Genomic DNA, 19604 nt, shown 5'->3' with positions numbered 1-19604 from the left:
AATCAATCTGCTGATTCATGACCGTTCGAAATTTTTGTTTGCGGATTGAAAACAAACACGGAAGAGAAGACAATGCTGAATAAAGTCGTAGTTTTTGTTATTTTTGGACCAAAATGTTTTTTAAATGCTTCAAGAGATTTTCACTAACCAACTGATGTGACATATGGACTACTTTGATGATGTTTTTATTCCCTTTCTAGACATGGACAGTATAGTGTGCATACACTTGCAAACGCTCTCGGACTAAATATAAAATATCTTAAACTGTGTTCCGAAGATGAACGGAGGTCTAACGGGTGTGAAACGACATGAGAGTCATTAATGACATAAATTTCATTTTTGGGTGAGCTTACCCTTTGAATAGCATATCAACTATCAGCAGCGTTTTTGATGAGTGCAAATATTGCACAAGAGAACTCTGGAGTATGAGGGAACCCGCTATGAATCAAACATCAAATAAAGCAAATTGATATGGAACAAAAACAGTGAGATAGTTATTAGGTGCTGTGTTGGATTCCGCAGCATCTCGGAGATCTCATATAGAGCAATTAGCTGAAGTTATTACTCCTCCACCTACACGTGACATCAGTCCTATATTATTAAACCAACGTGGTTCAAACAACTGAGGTGCAACCCTGGTACTGAGTGTTTTAGGAAACAGTCTTGACTAGTTGGTTAGTTTCTCCAGTGATGCATTGCACTATGGTTTTTATTTAGCGAGTTAGACTGCTGTACAAAAAGTCATCTTTTCAAGCATCAAATGGATGAAACAGCTCAATACTTTTGATTTAACACATTGTGTTACTTGATGTAATCAGTCTCTCTTTTTTCTCAGACTTTTTTTCCTCGGTCCATACAAAGATTGTACACGTTTACCTGTGGGACACCTTACAGTCAAGTGTGCTGACAATGTGCTACTTCATTTTTGTTCACATTGGATAAATGTCACTATAGGAAGGCTATTTAGCTGGCAAATAACCCTACCTGTCAGCCTGGAGTTCCTGCCGTGAAACAATCGGCATGCTGTTACTTCCTCTGTTCTTCTTTCATTTATGTTTTTTTTTTCCCTCTACTCCTTTCAAAAGAGACTTGCTTTGAAGAATCAGACTCAAAAGGAGCTTTATTGCCAAGTGTGCTTGCAAGGTGCACACATACAAACAACAACAAGAAACATAGTATTAAAAACAAGAATAAAATATTAAAAATATTAATGTTAGGTTTAGTCATAATAAACCTTTATTGGTTGTGAACATATAAACAGTATTATGTATAATATGAGTAAATATCAGCTGAGTTTACAAAGATATTGCACTAATTGCACCTGCAACACATGGATATTTGTTCCCAGGCATTTAAAGGTATAGTACCCACAGATGAAAATGATCCCATGATTTACTCACCCTCAAGTCATCCTAATGTATATGACATTCTTCTTTCAGACACATAAAATCAGAGTTATATTATAAAAGTCCTGGCTAAGACAAGCTTTATAATAGCAGGGATTGTTGCTCTATTTTTGAAGTCCATAAAATTGCATCTTTCTGTCAAATAATGTGCTCCACGCGGCTCCAGGGGGGTTGCCTTCTGAAGTGAATTGGTGCGGTTATGTAAGAAAAATATCCATATTTAAAACTTTATAAAGTAAAGTCGATCGCATTTCGTATTCAGTTTATGAAAAAAGTGTTGAAAGTGCCTCTGCAGTTCAAAGGCTTACGTGACCAGTTACACTCGTCAGACGTCGAGTACACATCTTACACATCAACTCAATTTCAACACTTTTCCACGGAAGACGATCGGCTGAAACTTTATTTTAAAACGTTTTTAAAATTGACATTTTTCTTACACAAACGATTTGCTTCAGAAGGCCTTTTTTTTGTAATCGACGCGTCATCCTCAATAAACCCGTCTCTTGCATGATACCCAGAAATTTGAATATTCCGATCGAATATGATTTCTGACCTGTAAGGAGACTATGATTATTATTCTGGCAACCTTACAGGTCGGGCGGAAATACTGGACATATATATACTGTTCCGGCCCATGATCTAGCCACACCATTCTGGGTTCTGCCTGGGGGAAGGACTACACTGATATATATATAGGACGTAAATGTATAAAGTGGAGTAATTTATAAAGTGTTATTTGATGTATTTGTTTCCAGGTTTATTTGATGTTTTTATATGTTTGTATTTTGTAAAATGGCCATTATTTGTGCATCTGTTTTTCCCCTGTTTGTGTTAATTGGTGCTGGCCACCAATGTATAAAGGTATGTCCGGTGTTAAGTGTTAGTGTTGTTCTGTGAGGGAACGGGTCCTGTAGTCCTTAGACCTAGGGGCGGCAGTGGCTCAGTGGTTCATGTAGGTTGTCTACAAACCAGAAGGTTGGTGGTTCAATCCCCGGTTCCACTTGACCAAGTGTCGAAGTGTCAATGAGCAAGACACCCAACCCCAGCTACTCCCGACGAGCTAGATGGTGCCTTACTGACATTGCCGTCGGTGTTTGAATGGGTGAATGTGGGGCAAAAATGTAAAGCGCTTTGGATAAAAGCGCTATATAAATGCAGTCCATTTAGACCTCTGTTGTATTTTTTTAGAGGCAGATACAGAGACTCAGGTTTATTGTACAAGTTGTTTGTTTGGTTGTTTTTTTCTCTTATATTTTGGTTTCGCTCAGTTAGATTAACATTTGCTTTATTTTGTAATCCTATTCTGTCGCAATAAACCCCTAAGCACTGGTATCAGCCTGCTGCCTCCATGATCTTTTTCTGTTTACTGGCCACATCTATCACAAACCTCCCAGAACTGTGTGGAGCACATTATTTGATGGACAGATGCATTTTTATGGACTTCAAAACAGAGCAACAATCCCTGCCATTATAAAACTTGGATTAGCCAGGACTTTTTTAATATAACTCTGATTGTATTCATCTGAAAGAAGAGTCATATAAGATGACTTTAGGGTGAGGAAATCATAGTGCACACAAAAATGAAAATTAGCCTATCCTTTTAACGGTTTAAGAGGGAAATGGCCGGTTGGAAGAAGCTGTTCCTGTGCCGAGATGTTCTAGTGCCCAGTGACCTGAATCACTTTCCAGAAGGCAATAGTTCAGGGTGGAGTGGAGTCTGTGATGATTTTACTTTCTCACTCTGGAAGTGTACAGGTACTGGAGAGTGGGCAGGGAGCACCAATAATCCTCTCAGCAGTCCGGACTGTCATTTGTAGTCTGTTTATGTCTTATTCGGTGGACTGAACCAAGCCAGACAGTTATAGAAGCGCATAGAACGGACTCAATGACAGCTGAGTATACTGTGTCAGCAGCTCATGTGGCCTCTGCTGGACCTTTTTCCACTTTAGACTCTGGAGTCAATGTGATTGTCCCATTTCTGGTCCTGAGAGATGATGGTGCCCAGGAACCTGAATGACTTCACTGCTGTTCAAAGACAGTGGTGTCCAATGATGCAAATACTGAAAAAGTAAGGAAAAAAGACCAGAAATTTTGTTAAAAAAAAAAAATCCCCTTTTGTGCTTAAAATTCCCAGTAGCCTGGGAATTTTAATAGCCTGGTGGGCTATTAAGTCCTCTTGCCTGCATGAATATAATATCAACAGGCATTTTTATTTGAATAGTGTTGAATAAGACTGAATGAATTACGGTAAGCTCTGAACCCTGCAGTGCTCTAACACACTTTCCCTCCCAGTCCAGAACAAACATCTGTTGTGTGATGAATAAAGCTACATTTTATAAACATACAAAATTCAGACTACAACTCCACACCATTCCTTTCCAGCCAGCACACACATACCAGCAAATCATGGTTGCTAAATGGTTTTAGATGTTAAGCTGACAGAGATGACGGTGCCCTTGAGCAATTATTCATAGCTATAAAAAGACACACTTGTTCCTTGAAACTAACTCCTTTCTCATTGACCCCGCTGAGGTCTTTCCCCATTTCACCTGCTGACTTTTGACGGGTCTCACAACGCTTTTCATCCATTCGTTCTCTTCTGACAGCACATAAACCGTGAACTCAACCCTGACATCCCTGAAAGCTGCCATTCAAACAGCATGACCTATACTCAATCAATAGTCAAATATAATATATTCCAAGACCAAACCAAGCTGCTTTGCTTGCTGCTTATGTAGTATGTACTGCCTCATAATAATAAATCATCATCATGATAAATGTTTCTTAAGCATCAAATCATAAAAGAATGATTTCTGAAATATCTTGTGACACTAAATGACTCAGCTTTGTATGATAGGAATAACTTACATGTTAAAATATATTAAATATATTGTTTTGTGATGCATATCAAAAATACAGTCTCAAATGATACTCATTTATATTCAAATTTTTAGCTGCAAAAAACATTTTTAATAATTGTGCACCAAATGATAACTGATAATAATATCATATTTTATCATGTTTTTGCTGTATTTATTTCTATATTTTACTGTATTTTAAATCTTACCAGCAAGTTTGGGGCTGGTAAGATGTAAAAAAAAAAAAAGAAAAAGAAAAAAAAGGATTGTGCTTTTTTGTATAATATTTTCCAGTATTGAAGGAGTTGGAAGTTTATTTATAAAGTTATTTTTTAAAGTTGCTCTTGCCTTATCCATCTTGGATTTATTTATTTTTGAGTCCTGGGATTATCTTTTCAGCAAATGATAGCTGTCTTTGAATTTGACTAGAACAAGGAGCATAATAAGGTTACATTTTGGAACAGCCAACAGTGAGATGCTGCCTCTGTAGGGAGCTCACGAGGTTTTGGAACAGAGCAATAGTCTTTACAGGAGCTTATGGTACATTTATATAGTATATTTATCTGTTTATTTTCCTTTTTTATTTTGTAAACGTACACTAACTGAAAAACATTAATGTTTCTAAAGTTTTACTCAGTTCACATTATTTGGTAATTATACAAATGAAATGAGACTCAGACTAATGATTTGAAAACATTTTCATAAATTGAAACAATTATTTGTTGCATTGAGGAATTAACAGTAATGGGAAATGTCTAAAAACAGTGTTTGTTAAATTACTGAAATACAAGACTTATACAATGAAGGTTATGTGGAGTGAGATGCCAGAAAGGTTATTGACTAAAGCTAGACTTAATATTGTTCAAAATATAATTTTCTTTTAAAGAAATTAATACTTTGATTTAGCCATGCAGTATGTCAAAAATAACAGTGAAGATATTTACATTGTTACAAAAGATTTTGATTCAAAATAAACTGTATTTTCTGTATCAATGTATCACCTTCCTCACTGTTGTCAACATTGATAATAATAAAAAGAATTTGTTATAAAAATATTTGTTGAGCAGCAAATCAGCCTATTAGAATGATTTTTGAAGGATCATGTGACACTGAAGGCTGGAGTAATGAGGCTGAAAATTAATCTTTGCTATTTAAATCATTTTAAAATATATTCAAAGAGAAAATGATTTTCAATTGTAATTTAGTATTTTTGATTAAATCAATGTAGACTTGGTGAACTTAAGAGACTTCTTTTTAAAACTTTTTTAACAATAGTTTACAAAAATGAAATATGTACATAAATTAAAAACTAACATCAAAACCATTGCAGAAACTAACAAGTACTCTGAAGTGTAAAGTGAATTTGAAAATGTATTGCTTGCAGTCACCATGGAATAATTATTCTTTCTTCTATTTTTAAACACCAGACACTCGTTAGAAATGCCACCTAACCTGGTCTATATGGACCATTCAGCAGTGGAAAATTACATGTTAATTGGAGAGGATAATGAGGATTATGCATACTAGGATTTCTCTGTCACTGTAAAACCTAACAGTGAAATTCACTAAATGAAATAAGTTCATTTTACTTAATGTTACCAAAAAAGTTAATTCAACTTAACAAATATGTGTGATGTTAACTCAAAAATGTATTATTGTAAGCAAACCTCAATCTAAATAAGTTACTAAAACTTTTTAACTCTAATGGTTTAAGTTACAGATATTTATTTAATCTAGTATTTTACATCTATAGCCAATTAAATAACTACATTTACATTTTACATTTATGCATTTGGCAGACGCTTTTATCCAAAGCGACTTACATTGTATTCAAGGTACACATTTTACATTTTTGTCAAGTCTTGCTTTCCCTGGGAATCGAACCCATGACCTTGGCGTTGCGCCATGCTCTACTCATTGAGCTACAGGAAAGACTAAAAGCTGATAAAATAAATAAATAAACAATAGTATATACATTAATCTACCTCATATTAAGCCTACAGTCTTACATTAAGCTCTTTTAAAGTCATTACATTTAGTCATGTCAAAGTATCATCCCAGTGAGTTTCCGAGGTAACAAAAACCGCACCATTTTCCCTCCTTCAGTCCAGTCACAGCAGGACGGCTCGCGCTTCAGTCAAGAAAAACAAAAGGTAAGCGTTTCAAACTTATTTATTCATATTTCGCTCATGTTTGAACGTTTTCGGTGTTATTTTCGTAACTCTTTTATGTTTATCCGAAGATTAACCAGCTCAGTAATGTTGTGTGTAAAGTTAGCCAGCAAACAATCTAACATTAGGAGCAAATGCGCTATTGCAGTGTTATCAACGGTAATGTACACGTTTGGAGTTAATTATGCTGTTTTACACTGCAGTTTGTCAGCGGGGAATTAAAAAATATATGTTTGTGCTTTCTCACAGTCGGACAGATAAACGCTGGCTTTTGAGACAGTTGGTCATCTTTCCATGTCTCTCGTCTCGTGCCACAGTGACGTTAACTAACTTATGTTAAAGCAAAAGGTAACGTTAATGCAAACTCAAGCATTCCTTATATTACAACCGTTTTAAATGTATTGTTAATCGAATTCGAGTTTCCTCTATCATATGTGATGCTAGTTAATTTGACTAAAGCAGCTGAAGCTCCGGGGTGAACAAAGTGACTTGAGGAGCATTTTAGATCCTGTTTTGCTAACGTTAGATAAAATTTTAAACTGTTATTTGTTTCTCATGACGTTTTCTCATTTGAAACTCACACTAACACATTGTTGCCATGCTTTTAAATCTTTTCAGAGCAAAGACGAAGGTGCAATGGCAGCAACGTGGCTACAATTCTATGAGTAAGTAAGTTAGAATTAACATTGAACAAATCAATTGAATTTACTGTGCAAAATGCAAATGATAACGTTATGAACAGTTACATAATGTTCATACAAATATAAGTTTGTTCTTCAATTTAAATTTTTGAATGAATTGCTATTTTTGCAAACGTAATTATGACCATAAATGTCTTTTAGCACAACTTGTAAGTCTTCTGAAGCAATATGATTTTTTAAAAAGGCTTAAAGTCCAAAGTCCAGTCTGTCTATCATTCAAAGTCATGTTGTATTGCTTCAGGAGAATACTGGTCAAGTCTTGAAAGTTGTTGTTATAGTCGGCTTTCCTAATATAAACAGAAACATTTCGTGTGTTATATTTTCACTGGCAGTTATCCTGAAGTTGCCTTGGGTTTGTTAAGGTGTAAGGTAATTGGCAATGCTAGATTTGCAGTGGTTGAAAGAAGTCTTGTCATGAATCATAAAAAAAACTACGATCCTGGCAGGTCTGTTACTATTTAAAAGGAAGAGTCAGGAGATGTTTTCAAGACACAAGGTAGGACACATGTCAAAACTACATTACATTTATTTAGCAACATGTTAACCTTTCAGCTGCCACCAGCATAAATGCATGGTGTGGTTACAGTGACTGATAGTTGATCATTCAAGTTGTCTTAAATGTATAGTCCACTTGCCAATACAAATTCAGTCATGATTCATAAATTACCAACCCTCATATTGTTCCAAACACATAAGAATTTTATTAATCTGTCCATTGAAAATCTAGTCTTCAAAACGTTTAATTTAGGCTTTCATTAGCATATACATTGAGCACAGCAAAAGCTTATTTGACACATAATAAACCAATCTCAGCTCAAGCTTAAAGGAATCGTTCACCCTGATTTACTCCCCCCCTCAAGTCCTCCTTGGTGTAAATGACATTCTTCTTTCAGACGAATACAATCAGAGTTATATTAATACGTGTCCTGGCTCGTCCAAGCTTTATAATGGCAGTGAATGGCAGCCCAAAATTTGTAGCCCAAAAAAGTGCATCCATCCATTTTAAAAGTGCTCCACACGGCTCCGGGGGAATAATAAAGGCCTTCTGAATTAAATCGATGGGTTTGTGTAAGAAAAATATCCTCTCGTGATTCAAAACGCTTGTGCAACGCCCGACATCATCGTCACATCATTTATGTTTTTTACGCTGCGTCCGCTGTCAACGCCGTGGCTGTTATGCTTTTTTACGCTATATCCGACGTCATCGTTGCGCCCGAAACTAGTTATTTTCTTATTTTATAACGAGTTAAATATGGATATTTTTCTTATATAAACCCATCGATTCACTTCGGAAGTACTTTATTAACCCTCCAGAGTCATATGGATTACTTTTATAATGAATAGATGCACTTTTTTGGCTTCAAATTTTGGACAGCCATTTACTGCCATTATAATGCTTGGATTAACCAGGACATTTATCAATACTGCTCTGATTATATTAATCTGAAAGAAGAACGTAATTTACACCAAGGATGTCTTGCCATTATCCATTTAAAATTTGTTAATCAAATCTGTCTTGTTTCACTTTGTCTACACCGGATGTGAGCAGCGCGACAGGACAAAAGAGCCCCTTATAGTCCGTTATGTTGTCTACACTGGATGCGGCGTGATGTGAGCGACAAATCTTTGACAGTAAACTGTTGCCTCTTTCTATTTATGACATACTGACATGAAAAACAAATGTTTTGCAATGTGTGCATTATCGCTTGAATTCAATTCAATTCAATTCGTCATTCAATTCAAGGTCTAGAACATTCGGCTGATACACCCCTGAAAATGTTTTTCCCCCAATTAAACCTTGCTGACAAACAACTTAACATCTTTACAAAATTGAACTACAGGGTTTTAAATAAGCACACGCCCAATTAAATCAACAATAATCCGTTCCTTATAACAACGTTTTTTTTTTTTATGAAAATTGAAATATGGTGTCTGCCCTGACAAGGGTTATTTTTATATGTGGTGACATACAAACTTTTTTTCCAATGCATATAGAAAAAGGAGCTTGACCAGGTGCAGAAGCCAACAGTCACCATCCTTACTGTCGAGGAGGAAGAGGGAACGTTACCTTTAAACCCACTGGATGCTTTGATTGTCTTTAAAGATGAGGTGGTGATGTCTGCCAAGTCTTCGGTCAGTGCAATACACTTAGAGTACATTAAAGATCATACAGTGCTTTTGCTTTTTGAGGAAACGTACCTTTTTACATAATTTTTTTTTATTTTATATGTTTGGTTATTTAAATGTTATGACTTTTTTAAACATGTTTGTGCTGTTTTATTTGGTGAAAAAGTCTAATATTTTTTGTCTAGTTATATTTGTGAACATATGGCATACTGTATTTATGATGTAAATGTTATATTTCAATAAATTACTTAAAAATACCCTCCTGTTCTGTCTTCATTTTGTACCAATGTTAGCTTGTGCTTAGTCTTATGTAACTTAATCACTTTGAGTTTGATGAACTTAAACCATTTGCCGCAATCTGTTTCCTAAAACCATTTAAGTAACCATGTAGTTGTTAAGACTTAGTTAGATTTGTTACCTGAATTCAAATTGAATTAATAAAATTAACTTAAAATCTTTAAGTTCAGTTTACTCTTAATAATTGATCAACACAACACTAAAATATAAGTTTTAACACTTAAACAACACTAAAATATGAGTTAATTTAACTCAATGTATATGAGTTTTCAGTACTCATACTTAATGGTTTTAAAACTTAATTGGTTTGAAGCAATCGGTTTCCTCAAATGGTTTGAGTTACCGTAACCTGTTGGGTTTTACAGTGTGCTTATGAGGGACCAATGTTCTTTGGACACAATTAGGGGAACATAGGTTCAATTTAGCATGACTTCACACCACACACGTTTTTGTCATGTGCTAGATTGAAGAAGGTAAAGAGAAAGAGGAATAATTCTTAAGGTAAACAATGGTCGTGAGAGAAAAGGTTAGAAGGCATGTTCAACGGTAGTACTGGATGATTTAGGAATCGGAGGTGTTTGGAATAATTTTGTGTGGGTAGTCCCCGTCTGACTGGTCCACCTGGAGGCCACATGTGGCGGCCCCAGAGAGCAGCAGACTGGAAAAGCTACAGTCATCATTAAAGTGAAGGGTGAGGGGGCTCATTAAACCATTATTTATGTGAGCTGTGATATTTTATCGCACCATACTATTTCATAGTGCTCTGTAAGGGCATGTTCTGCAGAGGGAAGAATAACTTATTGTTGGGCTTCCTGAGATGCCTATCGTTAAGAAGAGAAGTTGGGGTATGAGGCTGTACTGTTTCCAATGCACTCGAGAGGGCAAAATTCTCCATCTTGTTAGCACCTGTTTTAGTTGGTGTTTGTTTATGAACTATTCAGGGAATGAACTCAGTTGCTCTTAAATTTAAATGTTGACAGGTCGCTGTTCAAGGTTTATGAATGTTCTGCCTCAGTGTTTTTTTATTTATTTTTTTATCTGGACTACTATAAAACCTTTGAGATTTTTTTGGCGTTATGTTATTTATAATAAAGTATATATATATTTAGTTTATTATTTTATATATATATATATATATATATATATATATATATATATATATATATATATATATATATATATATATATACTTTATTAGAGCACAACACCCAAAAATAATCACAAAATATTCTATATGTTCTATAGTTTACATTTGTGAAAGAATGGGTCGGTCTCAGGAGCTCAGTGAATTCAGACGTGTTACCGTGATAGGTTGCCACCTGTGCAATAAGTCATTTGGGAAATTTCCTCACTACTAAATATCAACTGTTAATGGTATTATAACACAGTGGAAGCAATTTGGAACAACAGCAATTCAGCCACAAAGTGGTAGGTCACGTAAAAATTACAGAGCGGGGTCAGCTCATGTTTAGGCACACAGTGTGCAGAAGTTGCCAACTTTCTGCAGAGTCAATAGCTACAGACCTCCAAACTTTTTGTGGCCTTCAGATTAGCTCAAGAAAAGTGCTTAGAGAAGTTCATGGATGGGTTTCCATGGCCTAGCATCTGCATCCAAGCCTTATATCTCCAAGTGCAATGCAGTGTCAGATGAAGTGGTGTAAAGCACTGGTGTAGGTGGTATACAGCACAACTTTGTGGAAACGGCCCCTGGATTGGGGATGGCCCCTTCATGTCCCAACATGTCTGCACACCAGTGCACAAAGCAAGGTCTATAAAAACTTGAATAAGTGAGTTTGGTGTGGAGGAACTTGACTGGCCTGACCTCAGCCCGATAGAACACCTTTGGGGGATGAATTAGAGTGGAGACTGCGAGCCAGACCTTCTCATCCAACATCAGTGCACATATAAACTGTGCATATACATGTATACATATATACATATCTGTTAAAATAACTAGATTATATAATAGTAATAGTTAAGTTTTAGTTAAAAATGGTATATATATATATTCATATTAAAATACAATTTTAATTATACACACACACACACACTTTTAATCGGTAGTGTACAATTTTTAATTGAACTGATTTTTAAGTTTATTTATAAAATATTTTTTGCCTCGTCCATTTTCTATTTATTACATTTTTTGTTAAATTGTATTCGTTTTTTTAGCTAACATGCTGAGATTCTGATTAAAGCAAGGTATCTTGGGCGGTATAAAACAATCTGAATTCTTAATATGTAATAAATTATTATCAATAATAAAAATAAATTATTAAGTTATTCAAGGATTCAGATTTAGCAATATTGTTTGGTCATTTGTACCACTTTCAGAAAGCAGTGTCTGTCTGACACTTCAGCCATAATTCATGTAGTTCTTGCTTATCCAGCTGCACCCACCCGCTTGTCCTTCACTTCCCAAAAGCTTGTTTTCTTTCTTCATACTTCAGGGAAAATAGGGTCCACAATGGTGTGGTTGTGTGGTGGGCTATTTGTGGTGAGCCCAGGTGCTCCTGACCCCCATCTGTTTGGGTGAGAGGGGAGAGGAAGTCGTGGTGACTCTGTAGAAGGTGAATTCATGCAGAAGTTTGTGGTGAAATCTGCCCTTGCAGTTTAGCAGATGGTGAGGGTTAGGATCAGGGCTGACATTATTTCGGGATCTTTTAGAAAAAGAATAACAAGAAAGATAGACTTCTCTTTCTCTCAGTACATTTTTTCCTAAATAATACTGATGTCAGGCAGCCTGACAAATGATCAGGCCTATTTTGATTTTTTCCAGGCATGCCTAAATCTCTGCTGGTATGGTTAGCATGAGCAAGAGCCATTTTAAAGAGATTTTTATGCCACCTGCAAGAATAAATATATTTTTTATTTAAGAAACTCTATCCCTACTGTTCAAAAGTTTTAAAAGTTTTTGAGTCTGACTGTATTTGATAAAAAAATATAGTAAAAACTGAAAAATATTACACATTTGAATGTAATTTATTCCTATGATGGAAAAGCTGACTTTTAAGCATCATTTGTCCAGTCTTCAGTGTAAGAAACATTTCTTTTTACAATATTTTGTGGAAACCATGATTTTGTTCAGTATTCCTTGATGTATTTTGATCGATTTAATATTGCTGATTTGAAAAAAAATTACATTTGAAAAGTGGTGTATGTATTATATAATATACTGCATATTCTGTATCACGTGTGAATGTTGATTTATTAAATGACATGCACAGTAACATTCAAGAAAAATCACCGGCGTCCTATGTTGTTTTGGGTCCCACTGACTTTCAGTGTATGGGCAAAAATAGTGGAAACTTCCTTTAAAATATCATCTTTTGTGTTTGGAATTGAGATTTGCAAAGACATGAGCATGAGTAACTAATGGCAGAATTGGTGAATAGTACATTCACTAAAAAAGAGCCAAATTGCCCATTGTCTGTTTCCATCAGCGATGCTGTTTCACACCCCGTCACACCTGTGGTCTGCCACTGCATGTACTATATCGATATGCCAGTGTGAGTGCTTTGTTTAAACACAGTTATTCTGCCCAAAAGTGCACTTAGTACAGCTTGGTTAGTTCATAAGGTGACCCAATGTAACCTGACTTGAGTGTAATAACACAGCTGCTCAAACCAAAACAAGCTCTCGTCTGGTACTTAAGTGACTGCTGTTGGCCCAGCGCATGGTCCTCGCTGCTTACAAACACATATGAAGAGTGATGCTCTCAGCGGAACTCTAGACATCTGCTACGGGTAGGAAACGGCTCACAGGTGGACCGCCATGTTTGTCTGGGTAGAGGAGTTGACATTAAACTAATACAGGGAGTTGAAAGGTCAGCATGTAAGATCAGGGCCTTGTAATGATGTTGTTGAGAATGTCAATGTCAATCAGATAACAATTTACATCATGAATCACTGTGTGATTATACTTGTTCCCATATTATATTGCAAAATAAGATGTTTTAGTAGAAAGAAGGACTCATGTTTTGGTTTAATGAAAATGCTTGTTGAAAATGCTTACTTTTAACACCTAGTCTAAAACAATCCATAACTCATTATGCACATTTTAAAGGTGTAGAAACAATAAGTGACTACCTCTAGCTGTATAATTAGCTAGAATACCCACTAAAACATTTTAATGAGCAAAATATCCTGTAGATTCTTAATGAAACCGACAAGTAGAACCGATTCTGAGGGTTTTACATAGATTATGTGGACTTGTAATGGCACTGTCACCCGACACTGTCTGAAATTACGTAAGGCTGTCAACCCAAAGGAACAGCTAGTTGCTTTTTTAAGCCATAGGCTACATTCCAGTTTGAATAGTTCTATGCACTACACAGGAGATTAATAAATTATCACGTCTGTGCAAACGTCTGGGGACTGAGGAGAAAATTTGCTCAAGTTTAGGAATCGGAATTTTGTCCCATTCATGTCTAATACAGGCTTCTAGTTGATCAACTGTCTCAGTTCTTCTTTGTCGCATCTTCCTCTTTCTGATGTGGCAAATGTTTTCTATTGCCGAAAGATCTGGACGGCAGGCTGGCCATTTCAGTACCCGGATCCTCCTTCTATAAAGCCATGATGTTGTAATTAATGCAATATGTGGTCTGGCATATATATTTTGAGTTTGTGGTAAGGCAATATTGCTTGATACAGTCTTTGATTTTGTCTTACCCTATGTGTCTGCATATTATTTTGATTTTGTTTGGTCTGGTTTGTAATATCACAACTACATAGCAACTCTTGCTCAACCAATGATGTGAGTTTAAAGGGGTGATGAATTGAGAAATCATCTTTCCCTTGAGCTTTTGATTAATAAAAGTTAATGGTAATATAAGAATATCTTCTAAGTTTCAGAGCTGAAAACGTCCTTGTTAGTCAAAGAAACGCTTTTATAGACACCAGGCTCAGCAAACGGTCTTGTGCTTCATACTTACGTCATTGCACGGCGAAACACTGCCTCTACAGCACGTCTAATCTAGTAGCCTCACCCACCGACTCATGGAGGTGATCGGATCGTGCTAGCTGATCAACAACAATAAACAGGCCAAGGAAGATAGCAAGATATTGTGCTATTCCTGGTTGTGGAAGAACACAGTCGCTGCATAAGCTTCCTTCGGATCCTTATAGGAAAGTGTGGTTGAACTTTATCGTTAGTTTAAGTTCCAGCTCACATGGGGGAGATATGTTAACTTAATTTCACTCCGGGGTCGTTTTTAAACAAAAAATCTCTGGTCAATGGTGGATTTGGATCCAATAGGAATGGTGCAATGGTGAGTAATAGTATTGCATTGTTATAGTTTTTTTTTTTTTTTTTGTGTACGTGTCTAACAGAGCATACCATTAGCACGCTGGACTCAGACACGTATGGGCCAGGGTTCGCAAAGGCCAGCAGGCCGATGAATCTCATAATATTCCATTCTTGATGTGTGTTGTTGTCTCTCGAGTCTCGACTTTTGAAGGGCGTGCGTGCGTGCGTGCATGTGTGTGTGTGTGTGTGATCTAGCCGGCTATGTGTAATATAAAAATAAATAGTCCAATTATTTGTAGGTGGATAAGAAATAAATCATTGTGTTTGTTTGATAAAGACGTTTACGAGCCCTGTGATCGAGAAAATCCTTCCGGTTGCCGCTTCTCCCTCAATCTCTCCTCTTTTATGTGAACTGACAGGGGAGATTAAGCTCATTAAACATGCTAATCTTATCCAGCGTTTTGGAGAGAGCCTCAAAACCAGTGTAGAAAATAGCCTATTACTTATTAGTTATGATGTTTTTGAATGTAAAAAACACACGAACATCCTTAGTTGACCTCAGACAACAGTATAAAAAAATAAAAAATGCCAGTTCATGACACCTTTAAGTTGGAGTTATCTGTTACTCCAACCAATAGTGGAGTCTTTGGGAAGCCCCCCTTTTTTGCTGTTCCATTTGGTGGTTCTAATTATGGCCTTCATAGCACTTAAAGGTGCCCTAGAATGAAAAATTGAATTAACCTTGCCATAGTGAAATAATAAGAGTTCAGTACATGGACATCACATACTGTGAGTCTCAAACACCATTGCCTCCTATTTCTTATTTAAATCTCGTAAATCAAAAACTCAACAGAAATAAAGTGCTTCTCAACATAAACCCAACTATGATGTAAGCGTTGGGGATCATTTATATGCACGCCCCCAACATTTGCATCTGTCCACAACAAGCCAAATCTACTGATGGTAAACAAGACACTCGAAGATAGCAAAAACTGCTTTCATGACACATGGTTGAGGTTTATTATAATCGGATACCACAACAAATTGTTCGTTTGTTCGGCCCTTTTTAAGCAAGCTTCACTCAGCGTCTTAAACTTAAGAAAGGGGAAACTATATTCCTGCAAGCAGTAAGTAATTTATCCACTTATTGACTAGCTGTTTAAACAATTTCTAAATAAATAGAAAGTTTCTTAGAGAGACAGCATTGTCTAGATGACGCAAGATGCCAGTACAGTAACAATAGGATACTCCAAGTACCATACAAAACTAAATAGTGTGTCTAATGACAAAGGTTAATATTATTTTGTATTACAAAATGCAACCAGAGATACTTTGGTTACAGATCGTTCACCCGATTCTTCTAGCAAAGTCACCTTTTCCAGCATATAAGTTAAAAACGATAGTCAATGGAGATTGATAAAATGCAGCTTGCTTGTTTATTGGTGTTTTAGATCATCTGTGCGCGAGAGAGAGCTTGTGTGCATATGGTTGCCAGATTGGACATGCTTAGGTAAAAACCGAAAGTGTATACGGTTTTCTTTTCACAGAAAAGCTCTGTTTGGGGGATTTAATTACTGAAATTTGGCGACCGCACAAACGCAAGCTCTTTCTCGCGCGTGGATGATCTGAAAACACCAATAAACAAGTAAGCTGCATTTTATCAATCTCCATTTGAGATATTTTGCTTAGTTTCATTTAGTTGGTCTGTATTCTGTCAGGATGGTCAGGACTCATGAGGCGCTTTACTGAACTGCTGTGAGCTGGGATCTGCTGAAATAAGCCAATCAGAGCTTATTTAATTTCAACATTGATATTCATGACTCTTCCAAATAAGGCAAAAACAGAGCACAATTTATAGGGTTGTAAATGGACCTGTAAAACTGTATCTGGACAATTTTTTCCCTTAATTACATAAGCCCCACACCCTCTATGTAGATATCAGAGAACAATTTAACATATTTTTTCAAATCATTCTAGGGCACCTTTAACTTTTAGCTTCCTACTCTTAAAAATCTTCCTCACTTACTTCACCAAAAGTCAAAAGAAAACAATTATAATCGCTCAAAAAGGTTACACTGACATACTTACATAATGATTAATTTTGAACACTAAATCTGCTCACATAGATGGCATAGTATATGAAGAAAGATGCAGCCACAGTGAAACTGTGCTTAGAATAGCAACAAAACTCCTATCACTACTTATATTATGTCTCAGAAACCCTTGTGGATCGTTTGATTTCATCCATGGATTTGACTGCTCATATACTATCTAATTAGCCTGCCGGGCCGTCGTATTTCAATTACTCTAACGAGGCCTGCAAGATAAAGCATACGTCCCCAGTTAAAGTTTATTGTTTAAACTTCATTGTCTAATGTCCAGACGGTAGTATTTGGAATATTGCCTCATGCAATTGTCAAACCAGTGAGTGAGAGAGAGAAAGAGAGAGGCTTGTTTTGTGGTTGCCTTGTCATGCAAGTATAGTCAGCAAAACATCATCAAATCATTTAAAACTACACACTTTATTCATATAGCCTTCTTGTTTCTCTGTATAATTAGCTATTTGAACAAGTCTCTTATGCTCACCAAAAAATAACATTGTACAAATTACAATTTGATATATTTCAATTTTAAACTACTGTTTTATATTATATTGTTATAATAAAAAATAACTGTGAATATACACTCGCCTAAAGGATTATTAGGAACACCATACTCATACTGTGTTTGGCCCACTTTAGCCTTCAGAACTGCCTTAATTCTATGTGGCATTGATTCAACAAGGTGCTGAAAGCATTCTTTAGAAATGTTGGCCCATATTGATAGGATAACATCTTGCAGTTGATGGAGATTTGTGCGATGCACATCCAGGGCACAAAGCTCCCATTCCACCACAAGTAAACCTCACTCCTGGTCAGAAACAATGCTCAGGTAGGCCGTGGCATTTAAATGTCCAATTGGCACTAAGGGGCCTAAAGTGTGTCAAGAAAACATCTCCCACACCATTACACCACCAGCAGCCTGCACACTGGGAACAAGGCATGATGGATCCATGTTCTCATTCTGTTTACGCCAAATTCTGACTCTACCATCTGAATGTCTCAACAGAAATCGAGACTCATCAGACCAGGCAACATTTTTCCTGTCTTCAACTGTCCAAATATGGTGAGCTCGTGCAAATTTTATTTGCTCTTTTTCCTATTTGTAGTGGAGATGAGGCCCATCCGCCTCAAGGTTGTGCGTGTTGTGGCTTCACAAATGCTTTGCTGCATACCTTGGTTGTAACGAGTGGTTATTTCAGTCAAAGTTGCTCTTCTATCAGCTTGAATCAGTTTGCCCATTCTCCCCTGACCTCTAGAATCAACAAAGCATTTTCGCCTACAGGACTGCCACATACTGGATGTTTTTCCCTTTTCACACCATCACCATTCTTTGTAAACCCTAGAAATGGTTGTGTGTGAAAATCCCAGGGACCCAGTTTATATTAGGTGATATTGACTACTATGTACTAACATTTTAATGAATTATTTGATACAATGCACTTGTTGTGTACATACATGTTTTTGTTAATTTTGTTAATTACGTCTGTAATTAATTTCTGTAGCTACATTTGTAATTACACATCTTGCACTTCCCTTACACCTAACCCTACCCTAAAACTTACCCATACCACCTCACCTGTCCCTAACTCTACCTGTATCCCACCTCAATATCAGTAAAGGTGTGTTTTGCAATACAATTTGAACACAGTAAGTACATTGTACTTCTTTTTTGATGTAAGTACATAGTACTTAAGCCCACCTAATATAAAGTGAGGCCAATCCCAGTTATTAGCAGGTTGTGAAATACTCAGACCGGCCCGTCTGGCACCACGCTCAAAATTGCTTAAATCACCTTTCTTTCCCATTCTGACATTCAGTTTGGAGTTCAGGAGATTGGCTTGACCAGGACAACACCCCTAAATGCATTGAAGCAACTGCCATTGGTTGATTAGATAATGGCATTAATGAAAAATTGAACGGGTGTTCCTAATAATCCTTTAGGTGAGTGTATTTTAAATTGTATTTGCTTTTCTGTGATGGCAAAGCAGAATTTTCAGCATCATTACTCTGCAGTCTTCAGTGTCACATGATCCTTCTGAAATCATTCTAATGTGTTGATTTCCTACAAGAAACATTTCTTATCGATGTTGAAAACAGTAAATGTTGATTAATTAATCAATCCTTTCAAAATAAAAGTGTGACTCTTACCCTACACTTTTGAATAGCAGTGTATATTAATATATTGAATATATAAATATACTGATCAGGCATGACATTATGAGGTGAATTCAATAACATTGATTATCTCTTCATCACAGAACCTGTTAGTGAGTTAGATATATTAGGCAGCAAGTGGACATTTTATTCCTCAAATTTGATGTGTTTTAAGCAGAAAAAAAGGGCAAGCATAAGAGTTTGATTGAGTGGCAAGGGCCAAAATAATGGCTCTGAAACTGGGTTAGAGCATCTCCAAAACTGCAGCTCTTGTGGGGTGTTCTCGGCCTGCAGTGGTCAGTATCTATCAAAAGGGGTCCAAGGAAGGAACAGTAATGAACCAGCAACAGGTTATTTCAATAGTCCATGACTCATTGATACACATGGGGAACGAAGGTCCGATCAATCAGACGAGCTACTGTAGCTCAAATTGCTCAAGAAGTTAATGCCGGTTAAGAAAAGTGAAAGATTCTGATAGAAAGGTGTCAGAATACATTGTGTATGGGGCTGCATAGCCGCAGACCAGTCAGGGTGCTCATGC

General features: G+C 36.4%; 1 protein-coding gene and 1 long non-coding RNA gene across 5 annotated transcripts in view; both read left to right on the top strand.

The window, feature by feature from the left end:
- sema5a (sema domain, seven thrombospondin repeats (type 1 and type 1-like), transmembrane domain (TM) and short cytoplasmic domain, (semaphorin) 5A) overlaps nucleotides 1-19604 on the top strand; it is a 203029-nt gene that overhangs the window by 24327 nt on the left and 159098 nt on the right. The window lies entirely within an intron of this gene.
- On the top strand, nucleotides 5906-9503 carry LOC137063882 (uncharacterized). 3 transcript variants are annotated; one of them, XR_010901449.1, is made up of 4 exons: nucleotides 5906-6417; nucleotides 6685-6783; nucleotides 7054-7100; nucleotides 9132-9503. It is a non-coding gene; the product is annotated as an uncharacterized lncRNA (long non-coding RNA). The 3 variants fall into 3 exon arrangements; XR_010901448.1 differs by lacking the exons at nucleotides 5906-6417; nucleotides 9132-9503 and adding exons at nucleotides 7583-7632; nucleotides 8686-8703 and having other exon boundaries at nucleotides 6599-6783; XR_010901447.1 differs by lacking the exon at nucleotides 5906-6417 and having other exon boundaries at nucleotides 6599-6783.

Source organism: Pseudorasbora parva, chromosome 24, assembly GCF_024679245.1.
Source record: "Pseudorasbora parva isolate DD20220531a chromosome 24, ASM2467924v1, whole genome shotgun sequence".
Lineage (NCBI taxonomy): Eukaryota > Metazoa > Chordata > Actinopteri > Cypriniformes > Gobionidae > Pseudorasbora > Pseudorasbora parva.
Note: the sequence above shows the minus strand (reverse complement) of the source record. Positions and strands in the feature narration are given on the sequence as shown.